This window comes from Oncorhynchus mykiss, chromosome 11, assembly GCF_057628025.1.
Source record: "Oncorhynchus mykiss isolate SJ-2025 chromosome 11, ASM5762802v1, whole genome shotgun sequence".
Lineage (NCBI taxonomy): Eukaryota > Metazoa > Chordata > Actinopteri > Salmoniformes > Salmonidae > Oncorhynchus > Oncorhynchus mykiss.
This window is the reverse complement of record NC_143032.1, coordinates 38,437,414-38,463,357: the sequence shown is the minus strand read 5'-3', so window position 1 is coordinate 38,463,357 and position 25,944 is coordinate 38,437,414. Positions and strand designations below refer to the sequence as shown.

The window sequence follows — 25,944 nt, the reverse complement described above, 5'->3', positions numbered from 1 at the left end:
TTCTTTGGGTGTTTTGTGGGTGATTGTCCTTAGTGTCCTTGTTCCTGTCCTTAGTGTTAGTTTGCACCAGTTTAGGCTGTTTCGGTTTTCATTACGTTTATTATTTTGTAGTGTTTGTATTTAGATTCGTGTTGCTATAGTTTAATAAACATGGATCGCAATCTACACGCCGCATTTTGGTCCGACTCTCCTTCTCACCTAGAAAACCGTTACAGGTATAGAGAGAAATAGTCCTATTATAACTACAACCTAAAACGTCTTACCTGGGAATATTGAAAATATTGAATATTGAAGTTAAAAGGAACCACCAGCTTTCATATGTTCTCATGTTCTGAGCAAGGAACTTAAACTTAAACTTTTTTGCATGGCACATATTGCACTTTCACATTTTTCTCCAACATGTTGTCTTTTCATTATTTAAACCAAATTGAACATGTTTCATTATTTATTTAAGACTAAATAGTTTTTGAGTGATGTATTATATTAAGTTAAAATAAAAGTGTTCATTGTTCATTCAGTATTGTTGTAATTGTCATTATTACAAATATATATATAACAATTGGCCGATTAATCAGTATTGGCTTTTTAGGTCCTCCAATAATCCGTATATGCGTTGAAAAATCATAATCGGTCAACCTCTAATTGATAGGACAGAATCCAAGTTGGAAAGAGAGGGATAATGCAAAAGATACAAGATGAGGGTAATCAGGAGAGAGGGGGGGCAGTAGTTCAGTGGTGTTCAGTTCAGTTATTTCACATGGTCAGGAGGCACCGGAGGTATGTGACGTTTAATCCTGACTGTCTCCCCCTGGATCCCGCAGCCCTCATCCGCCCATGTCTTCTCCTGGGTGGGTGACAACCCCTCCACCCCCTCCACTCAGCCCCAGTGACCACACCTCCACCTGGACGATACAGCTCGCGTCTCCCCATGGCCCTCTCCAATTACAGTTTGTTTCATGTGTCTCTTTGGTCAAAGCCAAATGAAGGCAGACAGGGGTGGGTTCTAAAAGAGAACAGTTAGGAAGTGGATTTGATCCAGTGATTGTAATGTCTGTTATGGATATGAATAAAAACAGACATAGGTTATTTAGATGAATAGATTTGGCTAATCAACATGTTTGCTCATCCTTGTTGCCTATTTTGTATCTATTTTCTCTACTTCACATGTCCATAATCCATTTGTGCATTTGTTAATTTGGCCTTTATTTACCACAGAAGACGTTACATCATCAGGTATGGCAGAGTAATGTCAACATGGACATTTGAAAATACACAATCAATCTATAGCTAGCTAAATTATTAACACTCTTTTTCTCAATAGCTGCCATTCACTGGCATTGCAAACATATGGTTGTTACATTGATTGAACAGCTTCAACTGCAAGCAAAAGGCTATTGATTTCCCTGGTGCATAGTTAAAAACACATTCATTTCACATGTGGAGTTAGTATGATGACATGAGACAACATGTAAAAGCAACATGTGATAACATGGGATGCAACATTTCAACATGTGGTGCCATGAAACTACACGAGACAATATTTTAAAGTTTTTCACATGTAATACTGCAAACTCCATTTTCAGCTGACTGTTTTTCACATTTGAAAATTAAATTCCACATGTGAGAATTAAATATTCACGTGAAACTCTTTTACACGTGATAGTGCAAATTAGATTTTCATAAGGTATGTGCATGTTTTTCACATGTTAAAATGCAATTGCACATTTGAGAGTTAGGTTTTCACATCTGAAGAAAAATGCTAATTTTACATTTGAATCTGCAATTTACATGTGAGGTAAAAACATGTTATTCACCTCACATGTGAAAAGGTGGTGCTAACATGTGAACATTCAATTGAATTCATGTGAATATATGGTGATCTCAAATGTGTCTCTTGTGTTCACATGGGAAAACCGCTACAGTTATTTCACATGTGAAAATGCAAATATCATTTTTTGTTGTTGTTGTAAGAGAAGTAATGAAATGGTAGGTTATACGGTTTTAAGGTAAGTGGTACACTGTTCAGCTAAAATAGTGTAAACATGTTTCGCTCTCTACCCTGCTTTTCCAGGTCTGACAGACCTGTAAAATAGAAAGAAGCTGCTCTTTGTATTGGTTTGGGTCACTTCTTCCGCTCTGTGCATTACCATACACTTCAGAGGACACAAGGATGAAGAGAATATCGAGGTTCTAGGATGTGACAAAGGTTTAGGGTCCGGACTGGGTTTCTACTAAGCTAACATATATAAATGCTTTAACATTTCTTAGGGCAAGGGCCTAGTTTCCTGAATTTCCACCTGACTGACGTGCCCAAAGTAAACTGCATGTTACTCAGGCCCAGAAGCCAGGATATGCATATAATTGGTAACATTAGATAGAAGACACTTTGAAGGTTCTAAAACTGTTAAAATAATGTCTGAGACTATAACAGAATTGATATGGCAGGCAAAAATCTGAAGAAAATCTGCCCAGAATTATATATTTTTTTAGATCCCAGGCTCTTATTATGGAAACCTATTGTTTCTATGTAACTCTGTCACCCAGATTGCAATTCCTATGGCTTCCACTAGATGTCAACAGTCTTTATTCACGGTTTCAGGCTTCTTTTTTAAAATACGAACAAGTATTTGGAGTTTTTGTTAGGAGAGCACCTGAAGCACCTTTCCTATTGAACATACTACTTTCCGTGTGAAATATTATGGTTTATTTACATTTTCGAGTACCTGAGGATTAAATAAAAACGTTGTTTGACTTGTTTGGATGAGGTTTAGCAGTAGCTTTTTGGACTCCTTTGTCTCCATGAACGAGTGGATTACTGAAATCAATGGCCCCAACTATAGTCAAACCAAGGATCATTTAGCTATTTCATTTTGAATATTAGGACCCCTATAGGTACGACATTTGTTTAAGCATTTATTGTTTGATGAATCATTGAATTTGACCTACAGTACAGGTCAAAAGTTTGGACACACCTACTCTTTCAAGGGTTTTCCTTTATATTTACTATTTTCTGCATTGTAGAATAATAGTGAAGACATCAACACCATGAGCACATATGGAATCATGTAGTAACCAAAAAAGTATTAACCAGGTCATAGTCCAAAAGGTAAAGGGGGGCAGGCAGGCAGGCTCGAGGTCAGGGCAGGCTGATTGGTCAGGCAGACGGGCTCAGTGTCAGGGTAGGCAGAACAAGTCGGAACCGGGAGAGCTAGAAAATAGAGACTAGGAAAAATAGGAGCATGGAAAAACACGCTGTTAGGCTTGACAAGACAAGACGAACTGGCAACAGACAAACAGAGAACACAGGTATAAATACACTGGGGATAATGGGGAAGATGGGCGACACCTGGAGGGGTTGGACACAAGCACAAAGACAGGTGAAACAAATGTGGGTGGAGTGGAGAGAAGCACAAAGACAGGTGAAACAGATCAGGGTGTGACACCCAACACAACACCAGGCTGTGTAAGGGCTATTTGACCAAGAAGGAGAGTGATGGAGCGTTGCATCAGATGACCTGGCCACCACAATCACCCAAGCTCAACCCAAATAAGATGGTTTTGGATGAGTTCTACCACAGAGTGAAGGAAAACCAGCCAACAAGTGCTCAGAATATTTGGTAACTCCTTCAAGACTGTTGGAAAATAATGCTAAGAGTGTGCAAAGCTGTCTTAATGGCAAAGAGTGGCTACTTTGAATGACTGCAAGGGAAGTATTGAGCTTGGATGAAAGGTGCCCATATCAAACGGCCTGCTCCTCAGTCATAGTTGCTAATATTTGCTTATTATTAGTACTATTGGATAGAAAACACTCTGACGTTTCTAAAACTGTTTGAATTATGTCTGTGAGTATAACAGAACTCATATAGCAGGCAAAAACCTGAGAAATTCCACTTCCTGTTTTATTTCTGGAGGTGGCTTATTTTCAACCAAGGTCTCATTGAAATTACAGTGAGATATGGATGAGTTTTCACCTCCCTACGCCTTCCACTAGATGTCAGCACTCAATAGAACTTTGTCTGATGACTCTAATGTGAAGGAGGGTCGATTGACACAGGAAATAGTCACCACAGCCATGAGTGGACCATGCTTTCACCAGGCGCATTCACATGGGAAGGACGGAACGTTATTCAAGATGTATGTAAACAACATTCTAAAGATTGATTCAGTACATCGTTTGACATCTTTCGACTGACTGTTACGGTACTTTTGGACATTTCGTCACGTTATAGTGGACGCGCTTTGTGACTTTGGAATTGTTTACCAAACGCGCTAACCAAAGTAGCTAATTGGACATAAATAAAGGACATTTTCGAACAAATCAAGCATTTATTGTGGACCTGGGATTTCTAGGACTGCATTCTGATTCTGATGAAGTTCATCAAAGGTAAGGAAACATTTATCATGTATTTTCTGGTTTCTGTTGACTCCAACATGGAGGCTAATTTGGCTTCTGATCTGAGCACCGTGCATGGGTTGCTTTTTCAGTAAACTTTAAAAAAAAATCTGACACAGCGGTTGCATTAAGGAGAGGTATATCTATAATTCCATGTGTATAACTTGTATTATCATCTACACAGTATTTCTGTTGAAACGATGTGGCTATGCAAAATCACTTGATGTTTTTGGAACTAGTGAATCTAACGCGCCAATGTAAACTCAGATTTTTTTTATATAAATATGAACTTTATCAAAACATGTATGTATTGTGTATGAAGTCCTATGAGTGTCATCTGGTGAAGATAATTCAAGGTTAGTGATTAATTTGATCTTTATTTATGCTTTTTGTGAATGCTATATTTTGCTGGAAAATGGCTGTGCTTATTGTGGTTTGGTGGAGACCTAACATAATCGTTTGTAGTGCTTTCGCTGAAAAGCCTATTTGAAGTCGGACACTTTGGTGGGGTTAACAATGAGAATAGCTTTAAAATTATATGAGACACATGTATGTTTTAGGAATTGTAATTATGAGATTTCTGTGGTTTGAATTTGGCGCCCTCTATTGTCACTGGTAGTTGTCATATCGATCCCGATATCGGGATTGCAGCCTTAATCTTAGAACTACTTACTACGGGAGAATTGTCATCAACTGACACTAATCAGCAAAACGCAACGGACAAAAAAAATTACTAGAAAATATTAATATTCATGAAATCACAAGTGAAATATAGTGAAACACAGCTTAGCCTTTTGTTTAATCACCCTGTCATCTCAGATTTTGAAATTATGCTTTACAGCCAAAGCAAGACAAGCATTTGTGTAAGTTTATCGATAGCCTAGCATAGCATTATGTACATCTAGCAGCAGTCAACTTGGTTACGAAAATCAGAACATCAATCAAATTAAATCGTTTACCTTTGATGAGCTTCGGATGTTTTCACTCACGAGACTCCCAGTTAGATAGCAAATGTTCCTTTTGTTCCATAAAGATTATTTTTATAGCCGAAATACCTTCGTTTGTTCTTCACGTTTGGTTGAGAAATCCACCGGTAACTGCGGTCACGACAACGCCAAAAAATATTACAAATTAGATCCATAATATCGACAGAAACATGGAAAACGTTTTTTATAATCAATCCTCAAGGTGTTTTTCAAATATCTATTAGATAATATATCAACCGGGACAATTGGCTTTTCAGTAGGAGCGAGAGGAAAAATGACTACCTCTGTCTTTTACGCAAGAATCACTCTGGCCACTTACGCAATGTAGTCATTTACACTCATTCTTCAACATAAAGGCGTGAAACTACGTCAAAATGCTGTAGACACCTTAGGGAATACGTAGAAAAAGGAATCTCGTTGATATCCCTTTCAATGGCTAATAGGGGTGCATAGGAACACAACGGTTTCAAAATTAGAGGCACTTCCTGATTGGATTTTCCTCAGGGTTTCGACCTGCAATATCAGTTCTGTTATACTCACAGACAATATTTTGACAGTTTTGGAAACTTTAGAGTGTTTTCTATCCTAAGCTGTCAATTATATGCATATTCTAGCATCTTGTCCTGACAAAATCGCCCGTTTACTTTGGGAACGCTATTTTTCCAAAAATGAAAATAGTGCCCCCTAGTTTCAAGAGGATAACAAATGAACGAACTTCTGCCTGTCCTCTAACTACCCCTTGTATTCTAATAAATATCAGAGACTCGAACCATCTATCTCCTGGGTCTGCATCTGGGTCTCGCCCTGTGTCGTTATAGTACGAACTGGCCATGATTGACCCAGCAGACTCGGACCGGCTCCGCAATGCTGTCTCCCTGCAGGGAGCCACCATTGAAAAACATGAGGAGCTACTTCAGAGCCTTATGGAAGGTCTCCATACGCTGTCGTGACGCCATGACCAGGGTTTCAAGACGATACTAGAGCAATTCCGTGGACTATCTACCAGGCATCATGCCACAATGGAGACCTCCCGAGCGCTCAGTAATGGTGATTATTTTGTACCGCCTACCCCGGCTTCCCGAGAACCCCGCTTACCTCCTCCTGAGCGCTATGTTGGGGAGCCTGGAACCTGCCGGGCGTTTCTTTCCCAGTGCTCCCTCATCTTTGAGCTGCAGCACTAATGTCTGGTGATGCTACAGGGCATTACAAATCCGCCTGTCCAGTAAAAGACCAGACTCATCAGCTAGGTAAGAGTACTATGGTGGGCCACACTGGGAGTTTTCTAACTCCCATTACTCGTACTCTCTTCCATATTATCCTGCTGTGGGGTGACCAGTCTAAATCTCTCCGAGTGCTCATTGACTCTGGAGCTGATGAGAGTTTTATGGACGCTACTCTGGTATCGGAGCTGGGTACAATTCCTCTCCGTTCCCATGGACGCCAGAGCACTGCACGGATGCACAATAGGCAGGGTCACTCATAGTACGGTGCCCATTAACCTGTGTGTGTCAGGCAATCAGAGTCCTTACACCTTCTTCTCATTGAATCTCCCCATGTTCCTGTTGTTTTGTGATTCTCATGGCTCCAGAGGCACAAAACCATTATTGACTGGACCACTTGTTCTATCCTGGGTTGGAGCCTGTTCTGCAACTCACATTGCCTTAAAATGTCTTAGGGATAGGAGTCCTGCTAGAGGGACAACTTCCGGGGAAACTGGAGGGCGCGCAATTCAAATAAATAATCAGAAAAATTGTGGATTTTAAACATTTATGTACATATAAGTGTCTCATATTGGCTGAAAGCTTAAATTCCTGTTAATCTAACTACACTGTCTGATTAACAATAGCCATTACAGCGACAACATGCCATGCGATTGTTTGAGGACGGCGCCCTACATCAAATATTTTTCCACTGGCACAGGTTTCATGCATTCACAAATAATTAAATATTAAATATTCACTTACTTTTTGAAAATCTTCCTCTGATTTGTCATCCAAAGGGTCCCAGCTATAACATGTAGTGTCGTTTTGTTAGATAAAATTCTTCTTTATAGCCAAAATAGTCTGTTTAGTGTGTGCCATCAATTTGAGTAATCCACTCATTCAACATGCAGAGAAAGGAATCTGAAAATCTACCCCTAAGCTTTGTTTCAACAAGTCAAAATATGTTTCTATTTACTTCTCAGTAAATGTAATCAAAATGTAATCAAACTAGAATATTTCTTACGGAAAGAAGAATGTTCAATAGTTAACTATAGGACATTTTAGTAGGTGCGTAATGTCTTCATGGCGCACGCAAACACGAATTTCCAAGACTGTGTCCTGCTAAAGCTGATATTTATTATTCATTTTTGAAGTTAGAAGACTGAAACCTAGAACATAGACTGCTGACACCCTGTGGAAGCCTTAGGAATTGCATCCTGGGAGCTAATTTTCAATATGACCTTACTCTTGCAAGAGGATTGTCTCTCTCAAAAAAAATTCTGGTTGGTTTTTCTTTCGGTTCTCTCCTACTGAAAAATTAGTGGAATCTGTGTGGGTAGCTGGACAGGTAGGATGACTGACAGTGAAGGTGAACAGGTGGTCACGTGTCAGGTGACAGAGGAATGGATGAGACTGAGGCAGGAATTCCTTTAACCATAAAGTGGTATATTTACTGAGTAGTCTGTGCTGCATCACAAAGGAAACAAATAACATGTATCCAATCAATTTCATGATCAAAGATCAAATCATATCATTCATTATTTACATAATTTAGGGAATTCAACAGTCCAGTTCATTAAGTCAATAGTAATAATCCGTGAGTCATTTAGGCTCGTAACTATTTATCATAAATTATGAAAGAATACAAACAGTGAATGGTTATACAATCTATAATCCCCATTATCAAAGTCAATCAGTTAGCAAACAATGACGTTTCTCATTTCACTCTTTCAATTGTCTTCATGTGTACATGTAATTAATTTCAATACATATGAACCATATCGATTGCATAATTGGCCTATGAGGATCCGTAGGGCCGTGATCATTGATAATTCACATTACACAATATGTTTGAAGCGTGCGCTCCAAGCCGCGCTCCGCGGTAATAACTATAAACAATAACTGATGGCCCATCTCCGGATCGCAACAGATAGTTCAGATGAAAGGTAACAGAGTCGGTGGATTTACGTGGATTCATGGACGCACAGAACTTCTGGATCAGATGGAGTTAAGGAAGAGAAAGCAGCGAGATCAGGCGATGGCAATTTCCTCCTTTTATGGAGTTGAGATCTGTCGGACATTTCCACCTGACCTAATTAAAGCGCCCCAGGCCCAGCTGAGTAAATGGCAATGAATTAAAGGATTATTCCACCAACTCAATGGGCCTTTTCTACACCTACCATATCTATTGTGTTATATTCTCCTACATTATTTTAACATTTCTACAAACTTCAAAGTGTTTTCTTTCCAATGGTACCAATTATATGCATATCCTGGCTTCAGGGCCTGAGCTACAGGGAGTTGACTTTGGACACGTCATTCAGACAGGAAGTGGAGAAAAAAGGGGCTAGCCCTAAGAAGTTAAGGCGGTGCAGACTGCTCCGGGACATCCTCCTGCGGGCTCTGGTAAAGCCTCAAATTTCTCCACCATTCCGGCAGAATATCAGGACCTCCTGGAGGTGTGCAGCAAGGCTCGTGCCACCTCCCTCCCTCCACAACATCCCTACGGTTGCGCTATTGATTTCCTCCCGGGCACAACACCGCCTCGTGGGCGACTATATTCCCTGTTTGGACCTGAGACCAAGGCCATGGAGGAGTACATTGAGGATTCTCTGGCTGCTGGGAGAATTGGTCCTTCTGCTTCTCCTGCCGGCGCAGGGTTCTTATTTGTGGACAAAAAGGACAAGACCCTGCGTCCATGTATCGACTACCGGGGCCTCAATGACATCACGGTGAAGAATTGCTACCTTCTACCACTCCTCTCCTCGGCTGTCTCCAGGGGTTAACCATATTTTCCAGGTTGTACCTTCGCAATGCCTACCACCTAGTTTGGATACATGAAGGAGACAGACTTCAACACAGCTAGTGTACACTATGAGTACCTGGTCATGCCGTTTGGACTCACAAACGCTCCCACAGTGTTCCAGGTCCTGGTCAACAATCTGCTCTGCGAGATTTTTAAAAATTTATTTAACCAGGCAAGTCAGTTAAGAACAAATTCTTATTTTCAATGACGGCCTAGGATCAGTGGGTTAACTGCCTGTTCAGGGGCAAAACGACAGACTTGTACCTTGACAGCTCGGGGGTTTGAACTTGCAACCTTCCAGTTACTAGTCCAACGCTCTAACCACTAGGCTACCCTGCCGCCCTGAGATGTTGAGTAGATCTGTCTTTGTCTACCTCGACGACATCCTTGTTTTCTCCCGTTCTGCTCAAGAACACGTCCTCCAAGTCCGACAAGTCAGTCAGTTGTTTGTGAAAGCTGAGAATTGCTAATTCCACCGCTCCACTATCTCTTTACTAGGATACGTCATCGCTGAAGGGAGTGTTCAAATGCATCTTGGAAAGATGAGAGCGGTGGTGGATTGGCCCCAACCCACATCCAGAGCGCGGCTGCAACGTTTGTTGGGATTTGCTCATTTTTACCGCTGCTTCATTCGGTTCTACAGCACCCTGGCGGCTCCCCTCTCTGCACTCACTTCTCCCAAGGTGCCATTCACATGGTCTCCAGGGCATTTTTGGACCTCAAGCATCAGTTTACTACAGCCCCCATCCTCATCAATCCGGATCCGGCACGTCAGTTCGTGGTTGAGCTCAACGCTTCTGACTTTGGATTGGAGACGGCCTGTCCCAGCGGTCTGCCCAGGATCAAAAGCTGCGTCCCTGTGCCTTCCTGTCCCATCGTCTCAACCCCGCTGAGTGAAACTACGACGTAGGAAATCTGGTTGTTTTGTCCTTGATTCGGCCCGATCACAGGTCCTGGAACGGGCTCATTTCTCCAAGCTCACCTGCCATCCCGGCATCCGTTGAACCCTAGCCTTCCTCCGATAACGCTTCTAGTGGCCCACTGTGGTTCTTGACGTCTCAGCCTTCGTCGCCGCATGCACGGTGTGTGTTCAGAATAAGACTCCGCGGCAAGCTCCGGCTGGCCTCATTCAGCCACTCCCTGTTCCTCATCGCCCCTGGTCCCATATATCCCTAGATTTTGTCACTTGGCTTCCTCTGTCTGATGGCAACACCACTATCTGGAGAGTAGTGGATAGGTTCTCCAAAGCCGCCCATTTCATCCCTCTCCCAAAGTTACATTCAGTCAAGGAAACGGACAAGCTCATGGTGCAGCACGTCTTCTGAATCCATAGATTCCCTGTCAACATTGTCTCTGATCGTGGTCCTCAATTCTCCTCCCAATTCTGGAAGGTGTTCTGCACCCTCAATGGGTTGTCGACCAGCCTATCCTCCAGGATTCATCCCCTATCCAACGGTCAGTTGGAGCGTGCCAATCAATACCTGGAGACTACGCTTAGGTGCCTTGTCTCGACCAACCCCACCACCTGCAGCCGGCAACCTGTGTGGGTAGAGTACATGCAGAACACTCTACTTGGCTCTACTCTACCCTACTTGGCCAATGAGCTCTTGCCCTTTGAGTGCTCCATGGGTTATCAGCCCCGCTGTTCCCAGAGCAACATGCCCTCGGCCCAGATGTTTGTCCGCAGCTGTCGGCGTACCTTGAAGTGAGCTTGGTCTGCTCTTCTCAAGGTATCGTCAACAAGTGGACCGCCACCAGACTCCTGCTCCCCTCTATGGTCTCGGGCAGAGGGTATGGCTGTCTACACAGGACTTGACCCCCCAATTTCCTGGTCCTTTCCTCATCTCTAAAGTCATTAGTCCCACTGCTGTTCATCTTCTGTTGTCCCGTACCCTCCATATACATCCCACTTGTCATGTGTCCAGGATTAAGCCCTTGTCTCACAGTCCTTTGTCTCCTGTTTTCAGGCCAAACCCTACTCCCTGTCTCATCGACGGTCATCCGACGTACATGGTCATACGCCATACTGAAGGATCGACCTTGGGGCAGGGGTTTCCAGTACTTGGTTGACTGGGAGGGTTATGGGCCGGAGGAAAGGTGCTGGGTCCCCGCTAAAGACATCCTGGACCCGGCCCTCATCGCCGAGTTCCAACGCCGACACCCTGGTCAGCCAGGTATGCACCCAGGGAGGACACCCGGTGGTGCCCCTGGAGGTGGATACTGTCTCACCCTGATCTGTTTCACCTGTCTTTGTGCACGTCTCCACCCCCCTCCAGGTAACGCGCATCTTCCCCATTATCCCCAGTGTATTTATACCTGTGTTCTCTGTTTGTCTGTTGCCAGTTGGCCATGTCTTATCAAGCCTACCAACATGTTTTTCCGGGCTCCTGGTTTTCCTAGTCTCTGTTTTCTAGCCCTCCGGTTCCGGCCTGTTCAGCCTGCCCTGACCTCGAGCCTTTCAGACTCTGACCTGGTTAATAAATACACAAGACGAGACCCGTAAACAATAGACAACACGAGACCCATAATAACAAGTGCAAACTAACGCAGTATGTAAACCCTAATACAATGTACAGTAGACGTAGCACGAAAGCCTATACCACATAACACAGGTACTCACAAGACCAACAGACAGACATGTAACAATAATCGACAAGGACAATGGGGAACAGAGGGCACAATTACACACATACTAATCAGGGGGAATACAGTAGGAACCAGGTGTGCGCAATGAGACAAGACTGTCCGGGGTTGGTAGTAATGATCCAGTTCAGTGATGCCTATAAGGCCGGTGATGTAGACCTCTGGTGAACGGAATGAGCAGCAGTATCGGGGTATAAGTGACAGTACCCCCTGTCACGCACTGCACCAGCAGCAGGACAACACCGACAGCAGGGACTACCACAGGGACGCTGTCCAGGTCGGAGACGAGTGCTGGAGACGAGTGGGTGCAGCGTTCCAGATCTCCTCCAGATCTGCCCACTCCCCCAGCCGGTCCTGACAGTAACACCTCAGGAACCTGCCCACTTCCTGATTGACCCTCTCCACCTGCCCATTACCTTGAGGATGGTACCCGAAGGTGAGACTAACCCTGACCCCCAGGTGTTCCATGAACGCCTTCCATACCGGGGTGAGGTGAACTGATGGCCACGGTCTGACTCAATGTCATCCGCGATCCCATAGTGTTGGAAGACAAAAAAGCCTCCATGGTTTGCATGGCCGACAGTAGTCCAGGATGACCTGACACAGGCACAACACACCTGTGGACACTTAAGTGCCGTTCTCCGGGCACTGTGCAGGTTGCGGGTTCCTTACTGCCATATGCCTTACCTGCCATATGTCGGCGTCCATGTCACACCACTGGCACGATGATAAGGAACGGAGGGATTATAGGGGTCTGCGTACCCACAACGGCATTGCGCTTACTCCTGGGGGTACGTGTACCACAGATTGGGAATACCCACACTACTGCATGTGGAGTAAGTTTTAAATCAAAGCTGTTTTTTAAACAAGAATTGACAATGTCTCTTATGACTTCACCTGACAAAGAGCATCATGTAAACTGTAGCTCCGGTACCACCTAGCAACTAGATTTTCAGCTTACTGAGTAGAGTTTAGATGTCACATTATATAAGTATGGGAGAAGAGTGTAGGGATACGAAAATATGTGTTTTTCTTTACCACACCAAAATAGAGTACGTCTTGAAAAGGACGGGGACAAAGCCCAAAACAAACACGTTGTGGCAGATGTTAGGAAGAGGTAGGGGAGTGGTGATTGAAGGAAGATATCCCGCTGGCTCCACCGCGGAGCCTTATGTGGACTTCCTGACCCAACGAGGAAAGCCTGGGGATCCCTGTACAGGGATCAACATCAGCGGACATCAGCGGAAATTTCAGAGTGACAACTAATAGTACTCGATATAACTCAAACTTTCATTAAAACACACATGCAGGGTACTCAATTAAAGCTACACTCGTTGTGAATCTAGCCAACATGTCAGATTTTTAAATAATTAGCGTAGCCGGCGCTACACAAAACGCAGAAATAAAATATAAAACATTCATTACCTTTGACGAGCTTCTTTGTTGGCACTCCTATATGTCCCATAAACATCACAATTGGGTCTTTTTTTCGATTAAATCCGTCCATGTATACCCAAAATGTCCATTTATGAAGCCCGTCTGATCCATGAAAAAGCATCGTTCCAAAACGCACCGTCATTTTTTAAAATTAAAAAAGTTACCTATAAACTTTGACAAAACACTTCAAACTCCTTTTACCAACTTTAGGTATTAGTAAACGTTAATAATCGATCAAATTGATCACGGGGCGATCTGTATTCAATAGCAGCACGTTTTGAAATCATGGTCCACATTCTCTCTTTCATAACTTCCTCTGGTGTGCTCGACGACAGGAAGTGCCTATTCCTCATTTTACCAAGGATTAATTTACTGGCGACATCGTGTGGAAGCTGTAGGCATTGTAAACAGGGCCCTATCTATTTTCCCTTGCCATAGACAATACAGAGACTGGCGGAGGGATATTTTTGTTTTTTTTTGTGTGAACAGTTTTCCTTGGGATTTTTCCTGCTAAACACGCTCTGTTATAGTCACAGACATGATTTAACCAGTTTTATAAACTTCTGAGTGTTTTCTATCCACACATACTAATCATATGCATATACTATATTCCTGGCATGAGTAGCAGGACGTTGAAATGTTGCGCGATTTTTAACAAAAAGCTGCAAAAATTCGCAGCCTCTTTAACAGGTTAAAGGGAGACGACTGAGAGGGAAATGTGTGTTATGAAAAGTGTGAGAAGAGGGAGAATTATCTGTGTGATTACCCGTTGTGACCTGGACTGTCTGATTACCCCCAACGTGTACCGAACCGGTTACCTGAGGACCCAGAGTTTGGGATTACTCCTGGAGAATGGAATGGACAACGAGATCGGATTGTGGACTGTGAACTGGTGCTGAATTCCCCCCTTTCCCCTAGTGTGCAAATCTCCCTAATAAGCTCCCCATCTGCATTCTAGTTGTGCTTCATGTGCTTGTTTTGTTATTGTACTTGGTGACGTGGAAACACCTCCTACTTGAGCCTGCTAGATATGGTGGAGAATGCGGGCAAAGCAAATCAAGCTCAATAACTAAACAGACACGGAGCACAATGGAAGCATTGGTGAAACAGCTGGTGGAGGCTAACATAACGCAGCAGGCTATGCATCATGGAGGAACTGCTGGTGGTACAGCGTCAGCACACTGCAGGCGCAGCAGTCTCTCGTCCCAAACCCAGTAGGTTTATATTGAAGCTGACGACATCGAGGCTTACCTCCAAGTCTTCGAGAGGACGGCGGCTAGGGCGAAATGGCCCCATGAGCAATGGGCCAGCCTCCTAGCACCCTTCCTGTCAGGTGCGTCCCCCCAATCGCAAATGCATGATCTGATTAGGCTGGCCAGGAGCTGGCTAACTGCTGATCCACTGACACTTACGCCATCGAGAAAGTGGTCATAGATACATTTCTACACTCTCTCCCATTGGAAGCTATAAAGTTAGCAAGCCAAGCTAACCCGCAGAGCGCAGACCACCTGGTGGATCTGGTGGAAGGTCAACAGGTGGCTTTGGAGGCCCTGCGCAGTGAACAACCATGGAAGGCTGAACACTCCACTCACCTGAAGGAGCAGAAAAGGACTGAGGACCATGCCGGGACCCCGGCCAAGGATGGGGGACCTCCATTAGCCATCTGCCCAAGACAACGCCCCTTCCTAAACCTGAACAGCAGGAGGTGCTATAAGTGTGGTTATCCGGGACACATCGCCTGGAACTGTCCCGATGCATTCGGCCTCAACCAGTGAGGTAGCCACTGGGCATCCCTGCAGCTTGCTGGTGGCATGCTGGGCTGAGGAGAGTGGTCCTTCCCCTGTCACCCCGTTAAGAGCCAACTGAAAGGACACCACTGCACCTTTGGACTCCGGGAGTATGGTGACCCTGATCCGACCTGACTTTGTCCAGTCCCTGAACCTGACTGACACCGTGGACATCACGTGCATACACAGTGAGACTAAGGACTACCCTACCACACTCCTCCACCTACAGACCACAAAGAGACAACACACAGGGCCAGTGGGAGTCGTCCCGTACCTGCCTGTGCTGGTCCTTCTCGGGAGGGATTTCACGATGTTCTGCCAACTGTGGACCAGTATGTCAGGAGACATGGGGAACCAGAAGGGAGGAGGAAGCCGGAGAAGTGGGAGGGACGCCAGAAGGAGGAATGCCTGGATGTGTGGATTCCAGGAAGTGGACACAGCAACACAAACCCTCTCGGAGGTTGACTCGGGTGAAGCAAGACTGGAGGAAGGTGAGGCAAGTCTGGATGACATGTGAGGTGGCACCAGAGCCATTCTAGTGGGCAGGTTCAGCATGGCCCAATTGGAGGATCCCATCCTGGCCAGCGCTCTCCAGGAGGTGACCGTGGTGGATGGAAAGCCCACGAAGGGGGTAAATCAGATCACCTACCCCCATTTTTCTATAAAGAAGAAATTGCTGTATCAGGTCATGAAGAAGAATGAGAAATCTATGGAGTTGTTGTTGGTGCCCTGTTCCTTTATACAATCTGTCCTACATTTGGCACACTCCCACCTTTTTGGGGCTCACCTAGGGGTGGAGAAGACCTTAGACCGGATCAAGGCACGATTTTACAGGCCGGGTGTGAAGAGAGCAGTGGAGGATTACTGCTGCAGTTGGCCGGAGTGCAAGCAGGTGGCACCAAATCCTCACTTTTGCAACCCCTTATTTTCCCTTCCTATAATTTCAGTCCCTTTCAGCAGGATTGCAATGGACCTGGTGGGAACTCTACCCAAGAGCAACCGGGGGCACCAATACATCCTGGTGATTCTGGATTATGCCACAGTAACCATTGTGAAATGGCTAGCTAGTTAGCGGGGTGCATGCTAAAAGTGTTTAAATTGGTGATGTTACTTGCTCGGAGACGTTGAAGTAGTTGTTTGCCTTGCTCTGCAAGGGATGCGGCTTTTGTGGAGCAATGGGTAACGATGCTTCATGGGTGTCAGTTGTCTATGTGTGCAGAGGGTCCCTGGTTTTTATTTTATCTTTATTTTTTTTATTTTTTCATTTAACCAGGTAGGCTAGTTGAGAACAAGTTCTCATTTGCAACTGCGACCTGACCAAGATAAAGCATAGCAGTGTGAACAGACAACACAGAGTTACACATGGAGTAAACAATTAACAAGTCAATAACACAGTAGAAAAAAAGAGAGTCTATATACATTGTGTGCAAAAGGCATGAGGATATAGGCGAATAATTAAAATTTTGCAGATTAACACTGGAGTGATAAATTATCAGATGGTCATGTACAGGTAGAGATATTGGTGTGCAAAAGAGCAGAAAAGTAAATAAATAAAAACAGTATGGGGATGAGGTAGGTAAAAATGGGTGGGCTATTTACCGATAGACTATGTACAGCTACAGCGATCGGTTAGCTGCTCAGATAGCAGATGTTTGAAGTTGGTGAGGGAGATAAAAGTCTCCAACTTCAGCGATTTTTGCAATTCGTTCCAGTCACAGGCAGCAGAGAACTGGAACGAAAGGCGGCCAAATGAGGTGTTGGCTTTAGGGATGATCAGTGAGATACACCTGCTGGAGCGCGTGCTACGGGTGGGTGTTGCCATCGTGACCAGTGAACTGAGATAAGTCGGAGCTTTACCTAGCATGGACTTGTAGATGACCTGGAGCCAGTGGGCCAGCCTACTAGAGCATACAGGTCGCAGTGGTGGGTGGTATAAGGTGCTTTAGTGACAAAACGGATGGCACTGTGATAAACTGCATCCAGTTTGCTGAGTAGAGTGTTGGAAGCAATTTTGTAGATGACATCGCCGAAGTCGAGGATCGGTAGGATAGTCAGTTTTACTAGGGTAAGTTTGGCGGCGTGAGTGAAGGAGGCTTTGTTGCGGAATAGAAAGCCGACTCTAGATTTGATTTTAGATTGGAGATGTTTGATATGAGTCTGGAAGGAGAGTTTACAGTCTAGCCAGACACCTGGATACTTATAGATGTCCACATATTCAAGGTCGGAACCATCCAGGGTGGTGATGCTAGTCAGGCGTGCGGGTCCAGGCAGCGAACGGTGGAAAAGCATGCATTTGGTTTTACTAGCGTTTAAGAGCAGTTGGAGGCCACGGAAGGAGTTTTGTATGGCATTGAAGCTCATTTGGAGGTTAGATAGCACAGTGTCCAAGGACGGGCCGGAAGTATATAGAATGGTGTCGTCTGCATAGAGGTGGATCAGGGAATCGCCCGCAGCAAGAGCAACATCATTGATATATACAGAGAAAAGAGTCTGCCCGAGAATTGAACCCTGTGGCACCCCCATAGAGACTGCCAGAGGGCCGGACAGCATGCCCTCCGATTTGACACACTGAACTCTGTCTGCAAAGTAGTTGGTGAACCAGGCAAGGCAGTCATCAGAAAAACCGAGGCTACTGAGTCTGCCGATAAGAATATGGTGATTGACAGAGTCGAAAGCCTTGGCAAGGTCTGTTACGTTCCCCAGATTATGTGTTGTAGTTTGTGTATTTGCATGTGTTTATTTCAGGAAATGGCTTCCTGAAATTCCTCAAGCAGCTGATTGGTCGACTCCAGGGCTAATTGGAGAGCTGACCCCGCCCCCTCGTCAAGACACAGCTGTCTCCAATTACCTATTCCTTCTGAAGCTATATAAAAGCCAGTGTTCTGTTCAGGAGAGAGAGATTTGCTGGGAGGTCATTGCAGAGAGATTTTGCTGGAGGATTTGCTGGGAGGTCATTGCAGAGAGATTTGCTGGGAGGTCATTGCAGGTAGATTTGCTGGAGATTGATTTGCTGGGGGTTTATTGCTGGGAGGTCATTGCAGAGAGATTTTGCTAGAGGTAGATTTTGCTGGAGGTTGGGATTGCTGAGGTTGATTTTGCGAGTTCATTGCTGGGAAGTTGGTATGTTCTGTGAGTTTGTTGCTCAGATAGAGCTTATTTGATGTCCTTTGTTTCTTAGTTTGTTTGTGAAATTGTTTAATATTCTGTTTCATTTGTTCCCAGGGGGGAAGGGGAAGGCACCTAGGGAGTGCTTAGGCAAGAGGCCCGCGGGCATACATATACCCGTAGTATATTCATTGTCTATGCACAATAGGTAAGACCTGGGCGGACCACCCCCTGTATTTTGGTTAGTGCACCAGGTGGTGCTAAATTAGGTAAAAGTGGTTAGGCAGGTAAGATAGGAGAGGGGGGGCTTTGAGATTTACTTTCTTTGCTTTGGTTCCGTCCAGCCCCTTTTCCCCATATTACCGTGTAAAGGAATAAAGTCCTTGTAAACGGTACCACATTCTGCCTGTTGTCATCCTTACTCGCACCTACAGTCCATACCTTTTTCGCTTCACGGAGAGTTTAGTTGTGGCAGGGTGTTGCGTTCCCTCTTCATAGAGGCCTCATCCCGTCAGAAGACGGCTGCACAGTACTGTCTTTTATCGATGGTGGTTATGATATCGTTTAGTACCTTGAGCGTGGCTGAGGTGCACCTGTGACCGGCTCGGAAACCAGATTGCACAGCGGAGAAGGTACGGTGAGATTCGAGATGGTCAGTGACCTGTTTGTTGACTTGGCTTTCGAAGACCTTAGATAGGCAGGGCAGGATGGATATAGGTCTGTAACAGTTTGGGTCCAGGGTGTCTCCCCCTTTGAAGAGGGGGATGACTGCGGCAGCTTTCCAATCCTTGGGGATCTCAGACGATATGAAAGAGAGGTTGAACATGCTGGTAACAGGGGTTGCGACAATGGCGGCGGATAGTTTCAGAAATAGAGGGTCCAGATTGTCAAGCCCAGCTGATTTGTACGGGTCCAGGTTTCTGCTATCTGGATTTGGGTAAATGAGAACCTGGAGAGGCTTGGGCGAGTAGCTGCGGGGGGGGCGGAGCTGTTGGCCGAGGTTGGAGTAGCCAGGCGGAAGGCATGGCCAGCCGTTGAGAAATGCTTGTTGAAGTTTTCGATAATCATGGATTTATCGGTAGTGACCGTGTTACCTAGCCTCAGTGCAGTGGGCAGCTGGGAGGAGGTGCTCTTGTTCTCCATGGACTTCACAGTGTCCCAGAACTTTTTGGAGTTGGAGCTGCAGGATGCAAATTTCTGCCTGAAGAAACTGGCCTTAGCTTTCCTGACTGACTGCGTGTATTGGTTCCTGACTTCCCTGAACAGTTGCATATCGCGGGGACTATTCAATGTTATTGCAGTCCGCCACAGGATGTTTTTGTGCTGGTCGAGGGCAGTCAGGTCTGGAGTGAACCAAGGGCTATATCTGTTCTTAGTTCTGCATTTTTTGAACGGAGAATGCTTATCTAAAATGGTGAGGAAGTTACTTTTAAAGAATGACCAGGCATCCTCAACTGACGGGATGAGGTCAATGTCCTTCCAGGATACCCGGGCCAGGTCGATTAGAAAGGCCTGCTCACAGAAGTGTTTTAGGGAGCGTTTGACAGTGATGAGGGGTGGTCGTTTGACTGCAGCTCCGTAGCGGATACAGGCAATGAGGCAGTGATCGCTGAGATCCTGGTTGAAGACAGCGGAGGTGTACTTGGAGGGCCAGTTGGTCAGGATGACGTCTATGAGGGTGCCCTTGTTTACAGATTTAGGGTTGTACCTGGTGGGTTCCTTGATGATTTGTGTGAGATTGAGGGCATCTAGCTTAGATTGTAGGACTGCCGGGGTGTTAAGCATATCCCAGTTTAGGTCACCTAACAGAACAAACTCTGAAGCTAGATGGGGGGCGATCAATTCACAAATGGTGTCCAGGGCACAGCTGGGAGCTGAGGGGGGTCGGTAGCAGGCGGCAACAGTGAGAGACTTATTTCTGGAGAGAGTAATTTTTAAAATTAGTAGTTCGAACTGTTTGGGTAAAGACCTGGAAAGTATGACATTACTTTGCAGGCTATCTCTGCAGTAGACTGCAACTCCTCCCCCTTTGGCAGTTCTATCTTGACGGAAAATGTTATAGTTGGGTATGGAAATCTCAGAATTTTTGGTGGCCTTCCTGAGCCAGGATTCAGACACGGCAAGGACATCAGGGTTAGCAGAGTGTGCTAAAGCAGTGAGTAAAACAAACTTAGGGAGGAGGCTTCTGATGTTGACATGCATGAAACCAAGGCTTTTTCGATCACAGAAGTCAACAAATGAGGGTGCCTGGGGACATGCAGGGCCTGGGTTTACCTCCACATCACCTGCGGAACAGAGGAGGAGTAGTATGAGGGTGCGGCTAAAGGCTATCAAAACTGGTCGCCTAGAGCGTTGGGGACAGAAGAAAAGGTGCAGGTTTCTGGGCATAGTAGAATATATTCAGGGCATAATGCGCAGACAGGGGTATGGTGGGGTGCGGGTACAGCGGAGGTAAGCCCAGGCACCGGGTGATGATGAGAGCGGTTGTATCTCTGGACATGCTGGTTGTAATGGGTGAGGTCACCGCATGTGTGGGAGGTGGGACAAAGGAGGTATCAGGGGTATGAAGATTGGAACTAGGGGCTCCATTGTAAACTAAAACAATGATAACTAACCTGAACAACAGTATACAAGGCATATTGACATTTGAGAGAGACATACAGCGAGGCATACAGTAATCACAGGTGTTGAATTGGGAGAGCTAGCTAAAACAGTAAGTGAGACAACAACAGCTAATCAGCTAGCACAACAACAGCAGGTAAAATGGCGTTGACTAGGCAGGGAGGGTCGGATTAACTACACACAGAGCCTGAGTGCGGCTGGGGCCGACAGATAAAACATAAACAAGCAGAATGGAGTACCGTGATTAATGGACAGTCCAGCATGCATCAGCTATGTAGCCAAGTGATCAGTGTCCAGGGGGCAGCGGTGGATGGGGCATAGTAGCGAAGTAATTACAATTTAGCAAATTAACATTGGAGTGATAGATGTGCAGATGATGATGTGCAAGCAGAAATACTGGTGTGCAAAAGCAGGAAAGTAATTTTAAAAAACATTATGGGGATGTCCGCCATTACAGCGCCTCCTTTTGACTTAAACAAGTCCAATAGTTTTGGTGTATATTTGTCCAGCTTCTGCATAAAGGTGGACTCAAGAGAAACAGTTGTAATTCTTCTGAACTCCTCCTTAATCTGAGAGAGAGAGAGCATCTTCTGGACAGACGAGGACAAAAGATGATCTGAGAGCCAGAATCCTGTTGGGAAACTCCCCCCAAAGCATGTGCAGAGTGAGAATGTTCAGACTAATCGTTAATGCATATTTAATAGTAGATTAGAATATTAGGTCAAGACAACACAGAATATTTAAATCAATATACATTTTTTACCTACATTGACTATTTTCATTCAGCTGAGTGGGCTCAAACAGGGCTGGCCATCTTTCTTTGAAGTACTTCACAGGAAGGGCCTGAACGACATCTTGTCTTTGATATGAGAAGGTCTTTGCCATTTTGAGACTCACAATGTTGTGGTTGGCACGTATTTGTATTTCTCCCAGTGGCTTCAATAGCTCCCTCTCCAGGGTCTCATCTGTTTCTCCAGCAGGGTGGGGTGGGAGGTAATTTACCTCCGCCTTCTTTGTTTTTTAAATGTTTTTAATGTTCTTGGCAACGGGTCTGTCTGGTGATTTTCTCTTGACAGAGTTCCCGTCCAGTTCTGGGCAACCAATTCCTCTCAGTTTCGATCTGTAATCTGCCCATATGGTACTTCAGGCTGGTTTGCCATCCATACAGGCCTGAGAAGGACCAGGCTACTTTGAGTTTTACTCTGAGTATTTTACCGGGTGACTTTCACTTTTACTTCAGTCATTGTCTATTAAGGTATCTTTACTTTTACTCAAGTACCGTATGAAAATTGGGTACTTTTTCCACCACTGGTTATTGGTACATGGTAATTACAAGTACCCCTCAACATAAACTTCACTATAACAAGCCAAATACTGTGTGACACCTAGTATTTGTATTGTACTTATGCAGATATTACCTGTACTCTGTGGTGTACTAGTGTATTTATTCTCCCACTTGAATCTCGCTTCCACAAGCTTTAAATTGAGGGCCAGATTGTCAGGATGGGTAATGTACTGTATAAGTACACATTAATTACAATTAAGTACTCCACAAGATACACTTCATTTTAATTAGCTAAATCCTGTGTAACAACTAGTAATTACATTGTACTTAGGCAAAAAATGACATGTGCTTTGAAATAGTGTCTTATTCCTCATCTGGGATTACACTTGTATTAAATCTGTTTTCGTAAAATCAACCCAGATGGTACACTTTATTTTTGGGGCAAGTGCTAGCAACAATGTTGCCTGGAAATATATTTTGAACAGTGCACATTCATGGTTAAGTAATTAGATCTTATTGAGCATAGGCTATTATCTCTCAGACACCCAGCGCATCCACAAGGGATCCCGAACTTTGTTACAGTTGTTAATTAATCAGATGCAGCTGAGAAGAAGCGAAACAATAAGTTGATGAATTCAGGTGTGGTAGCATGGTAAGAAGCATTGTAAGCATGGTAAGAAGCATGGTAAGAAGCATTTGTTGTTATGCTTCTGTAATTACAGACCGCAATTACTACCAGGTACTTGTTGTTATTAAATTGTAACTATGAGTCATTACAGCTAACTACAATACTTGTTACAGTGGAATTACACATGCAATTACACTGTAATAAGGAACCCTTAAAAGGAAGTGTTATCAACAGGGATTTACTTTGAATTCCAAAGTGTAGGAATACAGGTGAAATCATGGTGTCAATAACTTGTTCATGTTCAAATCCCAGGTGAGGACATGTTGAATAATAGTTACTGTATAAATATACATAAACAATGTAATCATATATGTCAAATTGTGTCAAATATGTAAGTTGAAAACACTGTGACCGCATGATGTTCCTAATGACAAAGTTTTGTTCACAGGACATCATCTGTGAAATCTCATGTGAAAAATATCCATGTGAAATATCATCACATGTGAAGTGTTCCAAAACTACATGAAAGGTTATGTGTGAAAATCATATGTGAAAATCCACGTGAAATACCCCCCCTGCATCCCATCTCTGAAGTTAAGCAGGGTTGATCCTGGTCGGTCCCTGGACGGGAGACCAGATGCTGCTGGAAGTGGTGTTGGAGGGCCAGTAGAAGGCACTCTTTCCTCTGGTCTAATTACTCTGTTGAGTACCGTCTTTCGGATGGGACATTAAATGGGTGTCCTGACTCTCTGTGATCACATAAAATCCCATAGTGCTTATCGTAAGAGTGTTCTGGCTAAATTCCCAATCTTTTTTTTTTAGCTTTATTTAACTAGGCAAGTCAGTTAAGAACAAATTCTTATTTTCAATGACGGCCTAGGAACAGTGGGTTAACTGCCTGTTCAGGGGCAGAATGACAGATTTGTACCTTGTCAGCTCTGGGATTTGAACTTGCAACCTTTCGGTTACAAGTCCAACACTCTAACCACTAGGCTACCCTGCCGCCCCAATCTGTCCCTCATGGCCACCTAATTATCCTCAGCTTCCAATTGGTTCGTTCTTCTCCTCTCCCCTTTAACTATTCCCCGGGTCATTGCTGTAAATGAGTATGAGTATGAGTAAAAGAAATATGTTCCCAGTCAACTTACCTGGTAAAATAAAAAATATCATCACATGTGAAGTGTTCCAAAACCACAATAGGCGTCAGGTAGCTTAGCGGTTAAGAGTGAGTAAAAGAAAGGTCGCTGGTTTGAATCCCGATGTGCCCTTGAGCAAGGCACTTAACCCTAATTGCTCCTTGTAAGTTGCTCTGGATAAGAGCTTCTCCTAAAATGTAAATGATTCACATGATTTAAATAACATTTCAAATGTGAAATCATGTGATTTTCTGTACGGATCCCGTCAACATTTGGCTGTGCTGTATAATGTAAGAACTGGCAGTTATGCTATTCTTTCGAGTGTCACAAAGAGTAACCAGTAAACCATAACAGGAGATGATTTTGAGATACTTGGACAGAAAATCTAAGATACACTGAAAAGGTGATTGGTCTTCTACTTTTTCCATCATTCGTGTAAAAAAATATTGGCCTCAATACTAGTGGTCAACACAGTTCATGAAAAGGCCTCCATCAATCCAGAAACCATTACATTTCCCACCCACCATGCCAGTGATTAATCTGAACCAACTCAAGGCTATCTCATGGTTATTCATGAAGGAATCTTTCTCTGTTCTAATTGCACAGATGCCAGTGCACTAATGAATCAAAGATTCCTAATAGTTTTTTTCAGAAAGGGACACATCAGAGGAGGCTTTGTGTCAGGCTAATAAGGCTGCAGAGGGGTCTTGTCCACTGTGACTCCATGTTACTCTATCTGAGCATGCTAGTGTCTCACAAGCGTCTCATCGCACAGAGCACATTGGCATGAATGACCGAGGGTCAGAGGGGAATTGGGGCCTTGATTTTCTAGAGACAAGGCCAGCGACTCTTCGCCCCTTTAGAAGATATGCGCCACCATGACAAAAACAGAGAGCAAACTGATTTACATACAATTGCATTACAATTACGCCAACCTTAGAAATGGGAATCTCAACTAACCATCATAGGGCGAGTGTTGAACGTTGACCCCATTTTTCATCAGTATGAGGGGTAAAGGATCAAGTGAACAAATGGTTGACCTAATCACTATGGATTCAGTGTATTGATTAGGGTGGTCATATCCTCATTGTCTATGGGAGAAAAGACAGTAGCTACAGACGGATACAATAACTCACTCCCTGAACCACCATATTCAGGCATTCCTCATTCAGATTGAAATTATTTCACTCTCCTCTCTCCTTTTCCCTGGGGGTAGTACATTAAATAGTGCCTTTAGCAAATATTCAAAACCCGTCACTTTTTCCACATTTTGTTACATTATAGCCTTGTTCTAAAATTGATTAAATAGTCTTTTCCCATCATCAATCTACACACAATACCCCATAATGACAAAGCAAAAACAGTTCTTCAACATTTTTGCAAATGTATTACAAATAAAAAATGGAAATATCAAAAAAAGTATTCAGACCCTTTACTCAGTACTTTTTTGAAGCACTTTTGGCAGTGAATACTACCTCTTCTTGGTTATGATGCTACAAGCTTGGCACACCTACTCATTCCATGTTTTTTATTTGTTTTACTATTTTCTACATTCTAGAATAGTGAGACATCAAAACTATGAAATAACACATTTGGAATCATGTAGTATGCATTAAGAAGGATGCATTAAGAAGGAAAGAAATTCCACAAATTAACTTTTAACAAGACACATCTGTTAATTGAAATGAATTTACAGGTGACTTCATGAAGCTGGTTAAGAGAATGCCAAGTGTGTGCAAAGCTGTCATCAAGGCAAAGGGTGGCTACTAGGAAGAAACTCAAATATAAAATATATTTTGATTTGTTTAACACTTTTTTGTTATTACATGATTCCATATGTGTTATTTAATAGTTTGGATGTTTTCACTATTATTCTACAGTGTAGAAAATAGCAAAAATAAAGAAAAACCCTTG

At 44.0% G+C, this 25,944-nt stretch overlaps 1 protein-coding gene across 3 annotated transcripts in view; it reads left to right on the top strand.

Moving 5' to 3' along the window:
- Positions 1-4,073: 4,073 nt before the first annotated feature.
- The window catches only part of LOC149979576 (chromobox protein homolog 2-like), a 46,617-nt gene continuing 24,746 nt past the window's right edge, over positions 4,074-25,944 (top strand). For all 3 annotated transcript variants that reach the window (XR_016484299.1, XM_090189121.1, XM_090189120.1), the window contains exon 1: positions 4,074-4,384. The gene's annotated coding sequence lies outside the window, so the exon portion shown is untranslated. The remainder of the gene's footprint in view (positions 4,385-25,944) is intronic.